This window comes from Pavona decussata, unplaced genomic scaffold (genome assembly GCF_977016875.1).
Source record: "Pavona decussata unplaced genomic scaffold, jaPavDecu1.1 SCAFFOLD_55, whole genome shotgun sequence".
NCBI lineage: Eukaryota > Metazoa > Cnidaria > Anthozoa > Scleractinia > Agariciidae > Pavona > Pavona decussata.
The window spans coordinates 1,276,532-1,286,289 of NW_028145477.1; the positions used below are offsets into that span (position 1 = coordinate 1,276,532).

A 9,758-nucleotide genomic window follows, 5' to 3' on the forward strand; every position below is an offset into this window, starting at 1 on the left:
TCATCTTCTTTGTCTTTATTTGAAAAGAAAATGAAACAACACTTAATCAGAGATTACTAGACATCTGTACTTCGATTTCGATTTTGCAATTCTAAGATAAGAAATAATACTGTTTTGCAACGCAAGAATTATGGTCATTTTAATATACTGGTACTTTAGTTAACTCTGTTTAACTTTATTTTTGTGTGTATTTATGTGTGTTTGTTCTCGTGTCCCTGACCTTAACATTTAAATATCTTTTCTCACAGCTGGCTGCCTGGCATTTTTAACTTCTAGGTTATTTCGGGCAGCCAGTACCCCTATCATCTATTCTATGTATATATTTATATTTTCTATTTGAAATTATAATGGGTCAGAATAAAGTATTGTTGTTGTTGTTGTTGTTGTTGTTGAATATAATTTCGTACCCAGATTCGGAGAAAAACATCTGGTAAAATCAGTCACGTTCTCCAGTCTGATTGGTTGATGAAAATAGAGTCCTTACGTGTGACGTCACAAATATTTGAATTTTTGAAATTATGGGATTCGTTAGTGTATTCGGAAAGAGCACGATAAAAAATGCCTACTTGCCAAAAATCAGCATTTGGGGGCGAGATGTTAGCTCTGTTATGCCCTGATGACCCCATACAAATCCTTCTAATTTTGTTTCAGTTCTTAACGTTTGGAACTGAAACAAAATTAGAAGGATTGCTTTACAACAGATTAGAGCACAGTCGAGGCTTCTTTATTTGTTTTATGATAAAGAATCCTTTTATTTCCCCACGCATTCACCCTCATTTTCAAAACAAACTTCATTTTTAAAGCGAACAGAAGTGGCGTCAGTGTGCACCTGTACTCTGATAAAGCACGCTAAAATAAGCCAATCACAATCGTTGTTAGAATGGTTCGAATGATTTGATTGGTTGAACAAGACGAAAGCTATCAAACAACACAGAAACTGTACAATGTTCCATATGATTTGTAAACACACTAGAATTCTGGTCCGAGTGCCAGTATTTAACAAATAAAGAAGCCTCGACTGTGCAGCTCTTTTCTGTCGTAAAGCACGTAGGAAGCGGCTAGAGCACGAAAGAAGTGTAGGGGAAACACGAGACGTAGTCGAGTGTTTCTTCCTACTTCGTGAGTGCTCCAGCCGCTTCCTAAGTGCTTTACAACAAAACAGAGCGCAGTCGAAGCTTCTTTGTTTGGTTTATGATAAAGAATCCTCTTATTTCCCCACGCAATCACCCTCATTTTCAAAACAAAATTCATTTTCAAAGCGAACACAAGTGGCGTCAGCGTGCACCTGTACTCTGATCAGAAGCGCGCTAAAATAAGCCAATCACAATCGTTGTAAGAATGGTTCGAATTATTTGATTAATTGAACAAGACGAAAGCTGTCAAACATGTCAATACGAAGCAATCAAAGTTACCAAACTTTGCATAGTTCGAATGTAACGCCATCCCTTCTTCATAGTTTTTCCATTTAAAAATGAGGGTGGAAAAGTAAAATGTTCAGTGGAATCCGGCGGATTTGTGGCTCATAAAAATCTGGACGTTATTAACATGGCAATTGGAGAACAAACTGCTTAAAGCTTGCGGCTGGTATTAAACCAACTGCTGCGTTGTGTTTTGTGAATGAACAACAGTCGAATTCACGGGAGCAAGAGGATTGCTGGAACTGTTTAAACTGGGCCGTTGTGACTGCTGTGGCTTCAAAACAATGCTCCGGAGAGGATATTTGAACAAGCTGTCAGTTGTCCACTCGAAGGGCCAACGTTCAATTTCTGAAGCTTGTTTCACTGCGGTGAGCGGAGGGTAATCTTTGCACCCAGCCGTATCTTATGTTCTGACGAAAGAATAACGTGATCTTCGCCCACTTCCAATATCAAAATTCTTCCAAGATGTTTCGCCCCTGATCATCGTCATCATCAATCTTTATTTACCCTCCGATTTTAGAGTAGCTTAATGCAGCTAATATCTCCGAGCATTTTTCCACCCAACCATGAGAATATACGCACAAAGACCAGACCACAACACCGGGAACTACGTCCCCTACTCTTTGCGAACAGTGAGTAGGTTCTTTTTTAAAACGTCCCACAAAGTTATTTACAAACAAGGTTTGTGAGACGGGGCCTACGGTTTATCGTCCTTATCCGAGAAGACTAGAAAGTCTAACCATTTTCAGATGACAGAGCAAAGGCAGCACTTTCTCCTTCGTTATTTTAAAGACCCTGAGTTGTGGTCCGGCCGGGGTTTGAACCCGCGACCTTCCGCACGGTAGTCCGACACTCTACCAACTGACCTAGCCATATTTTAATTTCATATTTGACGCACCAGCAATCAGTTCTGGCAACCGAAGCGAGATAAGGGAATTTTAATGGAATGTTTCAATTTTAAGCACTTTTGTAGCTAAATTTCAATTGTTTCTCGGTGAAATGATGGACGACCTTCCAGGCCAATCGAAGAAAAAAATGCCTCGCATGGCTCGCCTGACTCGCTTGGCTCGCTGACTCGCAGATTTGGCAGACCCCGAGGAGCAGAGGTGGCCGTGATGGAACTTGCGTGGAAAATGTTAGGATCTTGTAAGCTTATTTAATATTATATGTGGGTATCGCTAGCTAATTAAATTTTCAGTTTTCTCTTTTTTTTGTTTGATTTTCCACACGAAAATATAGCTAACGATACCTTTAGTTTAAAAACGTGAGCTGCCCATTTTATGTTATCTTTGGTGTTTTTCGTCTCTGCCTTCTTTCTAAGTTTGTACAATCGCAGTTTGTTTATGTCTCTACTTGGCTCTGTTTTTTAGCCAGAGAGGATGACGGAACATCCTCTCTTGGTTTTAGTCACTAACTTCCTCGGAAACTTCACTTTTAATCACCATTTTTTTTTTCCGTATACTAATAACTTTATTGAACATAGCTATAATAAATTATTACAAGATACAAATACAAAATATAAATATAAATACATAATACAAAATCAAGCTTAATACAAAGAATCACTAAATAACTTACAATAGTAAAGAGAAACAATGGGGAGGAGAAAAACAATTTTACCCACAATACTAATAATTTCTTTCTTTTTTTTTTTTTACATATAGGCACTTTACATGCTATTTTCAATTACGACACTGTTAACAGATACCATACAGTTTACTACTACTTGAATCTACTACTTTTAACACACTTATATTAAATATATTATTACAAAAAAATATGGGGCTCAGAAAAGAACATATTTTCTACTTTCCACTATAATGTTACGTTAGTTTGGAATTCCTGTTCAATCGGCTTTTTTTCAAAGCATTTGCAAGCATAAATATATTGTTTTAATAAGATGACAAATAAGTGTAGTCTACGTTTTTGGAGGTCGGTTAACTGTTCGAGGTGTGGAATTTCGTTGGTAGCTATACGGTCATTAGAGAGGCTCACATCAGCATTGTTTACTCGATTAAACCACGAAAGAGCCTTAGAGTAGAAAAATCTTGTATTGACACAGTTTATAAAGGTATGTTCTATAGAATCTGAGTTTGGGCAGAAAATACATGTTTCATTGGCGGTTAATCAGAATCGAAATAATTCTTTTTTGGTTGTTGTTATCCTATGTAAAAACTTGAAAGAGAACTGTCTTAGTTTATTATCTCTTGTTGATTCATATATAAATGCAAATTTATTTTTCCATTTTTCAAAATAGATAGGGTAGATAGTTTTCCACTTTTTGATACCAGATGGTTCGATAATATTGCTTTCATTAATTATCTTGTAGTAATGCTTACAGCGCATGCTAGCGAGATCCATTAGGGTACCTGGCACCATCATTGTATTTGATAGCTCCGTTTTTTCAGTCACCTGGGCTTTCTTTTTCACTTTTAATCACCATGTTATTTGTTCTGTTACACACAGGATGGTCTATATCCATTGAAGCTAAAAGCTCGTTTTCGTTTTCTACGTTATATAAGACGTCTGGGTCCAAAAATAAAGTAATAAATAAATAACTAAAAAACCGAGAGAGAAGTCCAGGCATTTCACAAACGGGCTGATGGCGTGACACCGTTGCTCCGTGCATCTGAACTCTGATAAAGCACGCTGCTTCAATCAATCAGCGCGCGTGCTATATCGAAACTTTATTATAAATGAATTTAATAAACCATTATTATAACAGTTAAATTCAATTTGGGTTTTAAACGAGAATTTTGTCACCAACAAATTTAAGAAAAAGTTCAACGGATCGCGAGCTTTAGCAACCCATTCAATTTCAATGATGCTGTCACTGATATGCACCCTCGTTTTGGTGACGAAGCAGCAAGATCCCTGAGATAATTAGTGAGTGTGACGGGCCAATAAAGAGTAATTACCTTCGTATATTAAGCCCCCCACAAAGTGCCAACGGCATGACAAAATATTGATTTTATATATGACTTTCGAAATACAGAAATAAACCATGAATATCCCTTCGCTCTTGTTTGTTTTAAGTTTTGAAATAAAATTTCGTCATTTAGATCCGAGTGTAGCTTTTACTTTAAGGAGCCTCGATCCTCCCAATGCTTTATTGCGAGCTATTAAAACGCCTTCCCGTTTGTAGAAGAAATGTTTCAACCCTAACTTTTTTTGATTAAAAATTTATGACCCGTTGGCTCAAATTGGCGAAGGCCAGTAGCACTATCTTGCAATTCCCACATCTCTAAAGCTGAAAAAAAAAATTCTGTCCGATGTAACGTTTCTGTACGACTGGTTATTTTCTCTGTAAATTTGAGGACCTTACAAAATGACTTACACCTTTAAGTTTAGGGAAGGGAAGAAAAAAGTACGACATAACAAAAAACAAATGAAAAAAAAAAATGCAAATTTTTTAATATCTGAAATTTGGTTCGTCATGGACACTCGCTAATACTGAAGCCAAATGTTTTCATTATTTTTTTTCACTAACCGAAGAATTATGACATTTTTTACCGGCTATCGCCACTTTAGCCTTCCAAATAAACGGGAACCGATTAATTTTCGGATCGATAAGCCTTGTCAATTATAGTTGAGTGAAATTACGAATAGACTTACCTTTTTTCCGTATCAGTTTTAGTTTCTTTCTTCTATTTCATCCAGGTATGCTTGATAGTGTTGTCCAGTACTCGAGCTCTCGAATTAGAGTATTGTCAAGTTTCACAAGGACTGAACAACTTTCCTTTGATATTGTGAGAGGTTTATCACTCACTGCAATGCCAAATATCATATTTGGCAAATTAATCCTCACATGCCCTTAATAATTAAACAGTCTGGCGTTAACACCATTGGCTAGTGCTATAAATTCACAGATCTACATTGTTATTTTAAAACGTAGTAGTCTTTTCTTTTTTTGGATTTTTATGCTTCCTTGTTTTATTTTGTTTTTGTCTTATGTTTTTTTAGGGAGGTTAGGGGGGGGGGGGGAGGGGGCACAACAACTAAAAGCTGGTTTTCATTCATGTGGGGCGTTTACAAAAAAAACGGATCAGAAAGGTACAAATATTACAGTCATTGAAATTACAGTACACTAATCTACACCACAAAAGGATACAGCTAAAATCCGCACTTACGAGACGCTAACGTTTTGTGAGGCTGTCTTAATCACAGTTATTGGCGTGAACCAGTCTCCCCGAAGCATCAAGCAATCAGCATCAAAAACAGAGACTACCAGCGCCATTACTGTGATAAAATTCTACAATGATCTCTCTTCCAATTTTCTTTTACACATGTAGATAGCTGTCGAATAATGAGTTTTTTTCGTAAGTTCAGTTAACAGAAAAACAAATCGAAAAGTTGCTGATTTTTAAAGGGCAGTATCACCTGTTCTTGTGTCACTTTAAATAGCCAAAAAACTTATTTAAATAGATGGAATCATTAATATAATGGTTCTGTTTTTTTAACAATATGCCTACTAGTGCGCAGAAACTAATATAAATTACTGTTTATCTTAACTTGAAAAAATTGGCCAATCATTTTTTCAAGTTCTTCCAGCGTAATTTAGGGAAGTTGCTAAAAACTGATAATATTTTGTTCTTCGCCTGAAAATTCCCTTAATATTCTTCTCCTGGTGCAGTCTTAAACAAATATTGTAGAAGTTTCTACCAAAATACAGTGACAATGGCAGTGGCCTTTTAAATAACCATGCTGTGCGTACTTCCTCTGTTAATTTTTCTTCGGAGTAAATATAATGGAATCTCCTCAGTGCGACTTTCACTATCAAAACTTCTTCGGTACGAAAACTGAAGAAAGAATACTTATTAAAACCGCAGTTTGAATTGAACAAATTAAAATCCCTCTTTTTCTTATTCATGCATGTATTGTTTGATTTATGCTAAAATAAAAAATATCACTTTCAATTTCCGTCAGTGAAACTTGATCAACAGTTTTACAAAATTAAACAATCATCAAAAGGGGAAATGCAATGTCATTTGAATATTGCTCGTTTCAGAGATGAATTGAAGGACCTTCCTCTGTCAAACAACTCGTGTGTAAATCCGACCAGTGACTGACACCAGTGGACTGAAGAATAACATATGACGCTCTTACACAAGTTTGTTATAAACAATTGTAAGAGTTAATTAGAAAAGCGATCGGCTATACCATCCGTATCGATTCATACTGATCGCCATACATCTATTCATCGTGGGTCACTGCTGAAGATGAACGGCCTGGAAAAGCTACGAAGGGATTTGAATTTGCGAAAGACTTTCTTGCTTGTGCTAGAAACCTCAGTGGTGACATCTATTCTGGCATTTGTGGGAAACCTTTTAACATTGATTGTTGTTCTCCGTTCGCCTCGTTTAAGAACCGATTCCCAACAAATTCGTCATCTCGCTGGCCATTTCAGACATCCCTATGGCGATCCCAGACACACTCTTTATGACTGCGGTCTTAATTAAAAGCGATTGGCCCTTCGATAACACATCGTGTCAATTTCAGGGATACTTCGGCTTAACATTGGCTTTCGTATCTCCGGGGACTCTCGCTCGGATGTCTTTGAACAGATATCTTAGGGCATCGTGAAGCCGAACAAGTATAGACGGATTTTCACAGCGCGTCGAACCTCAATTATAATCTTCATAGCGTGGTTCATCGCATCTCTGGTTCAGTTGCTATACGTAGCAACAGGCCATAGATACTTCTTTCATCCTGGTAAGATTTTTTGCAATCAAGATGGCAGCAAGCTGTTTTGCACGATCCTTGTGTCCTTATTTGGCGCTGTTCAGATGATTATCATTTCATTCTGTTGTTTTAAGGTTTTTCGTTCTGTGCGCACGCACAATAAGAGATGCTCCAGGGACGCGGCCTGGAGTAGAGTAAATGTAGAAGACATCAAAGTCTCGGGCATTTTGTTGATAATGGTGCCGTGGCCTATGCCGGGTTTGCTCCTTGCCAGTGGTCGTCACAGGGACAATCGATTTTTTCATGCACGGTTCTTACTTACCAAGACAAGCGTACTTGTTTTTCTACGATTACAGCAACGTTATCAATCTCTCGCAAAAACAATCAAAATATAAATATCGTCTCCAGCTTTTCTACTGTGCTTTGTTCTCAAAAGAAAAATGTTTCGTAAAATATAAGGGGGGCAGTCAATGTAAATAAAAGTAGAGCTGAACATTATACCGGTGTGTCTTTTCCTGAATCAAAGGGTTACACAGCAACTCGTAACATACGGAAGGGTCACAGAAATAAGAAACGCTCCTTTAGACGAAACAACCTCAAAACTTCCTTACCCTATAACATCAGAGTTCAAAACGAGCTCTCTCTAATGACGAGGTCAAACTCCTTTCTAGAGGTCTAAAATTTATCTGATTTATACCAACTCCTCCTGTTTCTAGATCCAATAAGTCCTTACTAAAGGATTTCAATAATTTCGCAAGAACAAGGCGTTTGAAATATATGTTCGCAAACAAGAGGAAAACCTCTGCACCTCCCTTTCATGTTAAATCCCAGGGGCACCTAATGGGAGTTTTCTCTCAGATCCTTTGAAACGCTAATTTAAGCTATCTGGAGTGCCTTTAAAGCTCTTTAAATGCATTTAAAGCTGCGCTATAATATTTTTATCTGTGCGGTCATTCTAGGTGAACTTGAGTCTTATTGAAAGTACCAGTGTCCATTTCCCGAAAACCGTAGGAAATTTACCCGGCTGAAAGAAGTATCTATGTCCTGTTGCTGCCTTACTAAATTTCAATTGATTTCACTCTTTTGATTTTTGAAAATGGGATCCATTACCTTAAATTGTGAATAAGTCTATATCCGGTTGCAGTACAGTTTGTTGCAAGGGTTTGTTTTTGCTGTACTTGAAAAAGCATGCACAACCTTATGGTTGTCTTTAAAAAGCTAGCTTAGTATCTTTCACTAGCTGGTAATATGAGTTCATGTTCAGAACTTTATAGTACCATAAAGTGTAGGCAGTTAAAGTGCACCTAACCCCAATTTTTTTTTCACTTTAAATAAATCTTTGCACCTGCTCGAAACGCATTGAGCCTTTTGCGCCTTTTTTCAACCAAATCTTGACTTTTTATGGGCTTTAAAGGTTACGAAATCTAGCCATCATCTGTCCCATGACTAAGCTAGTTAGGGACATGAGTCTATTCCTTACTTGACGTCACAAACTGATTTGCATTGTATTAATTCTTTGTGAAAATGCATGCGAGCAGTTTGTGGCGTGATGTAAGGAATAGACCCATGCCCCTTATTAGCTCGGTCATGGGACAGATGATGGCTTTTACAGCCCATAAAAAGTCAAGATTTGGTTGAAAAAAGGCGCAAAAAAGCTCAATGCGTTTTGATCAGGTGCGAAGATTTATTTAAGCAAAAAAAATTGGGGCTAGGTGCACTTTAATTAAAAGCACAGCCTATATTGTCAGAAAATGTAGATCAGCTGAATTGGCTTTGAGTGCTGTTAATTGTTGAGCTTTTAAACAATAATAATATTATTAATGTATATAAATGCAAGGATATAGCCAGATTGTTATTGCCTCTTTGCTTTGATGTTAAATAACTGTCACGTAGAAGTAATCATGGTTTAATCCAGATTTTCACAGTCAGAAAACAAATTGTGGAAGGGTAGGAGAAGTATGGGGATTTATCACCATTTCGAAGAAACTCTAAATTCTAACTCTAAAAGAAACAGCCGGGAATCTTATTTTTTACTAGGCGTGATTTTTAGTTTCATCAAGATCACAATGATTATCCTCCTGTTGATACCATAATTACCACTTAGTTTTACGGTGAACATTTGACCTTTTATCACGGACTGGCGTTCCATTTAAATACCTGTATGTTGTAGAAGAGATGCCAAATTACGTTGCATGACAAAATTGCGTTTCGTTTTTCAGTTTTTCACCATTTAGCTTATTCTTGTAGCTAGTCATTTTGTACAATTTTAAACATTGTCACTATTTTAAAGAGATTGAATAAGTAGCAGAGAATTAAATATATGCAGATATTTTTTTCATGAAAGTTTGTGTTTCCCTTTTGATGTTTCAGTGTAATTTTTTGTTTTGTTAGTCCTCCAATACTTGGTTTTGCTAACCTGAGAAAATGTGTTCCTCTTGATAATTTGTTCCCATTCGCAAGGGCGAAAACATTATGTGTGCGGCACGATTTTTATTCTTGGAGTATGTTTGCAAATCGGAGCAAATATTGTGCCAATAATGAGATTTTGCCTAACTTTGCTGCCTAGGGCAAGCATACGCAATAGCATGAGATCAATCGGGTGTTGGGAGTTTGATCACATTTTGCACCCTGGGTAAACATGCGGGCTGTTGAAAATTG

At 37.1% G+C, this 9,758-nt stretch overlaps 1 protein-coding gene across 1 annotated transcript in view; it reads right to left on the reverse strand.

Annotated features, from left to right (window-relative positions):
• LOC146480173 (uromodulin-like) overlaps positions 1-5,172 on the reverse strand; it is a 30,081-nt gene extending 24,909 nt beyond the window's left edge. Inside the window, exon 1 of the mRNA XM_085110043.1 lies at positions 5,034-5,172. The gene's annotated coding sequence lies outside the window, so the exon portion shown is untranslated. The remainder of the gene's footprint in view (positions 1-5,033) is intronic.
• Between the last annotated feature and the right edge of the window lie 4,586 nt (positions 5,173-9,758).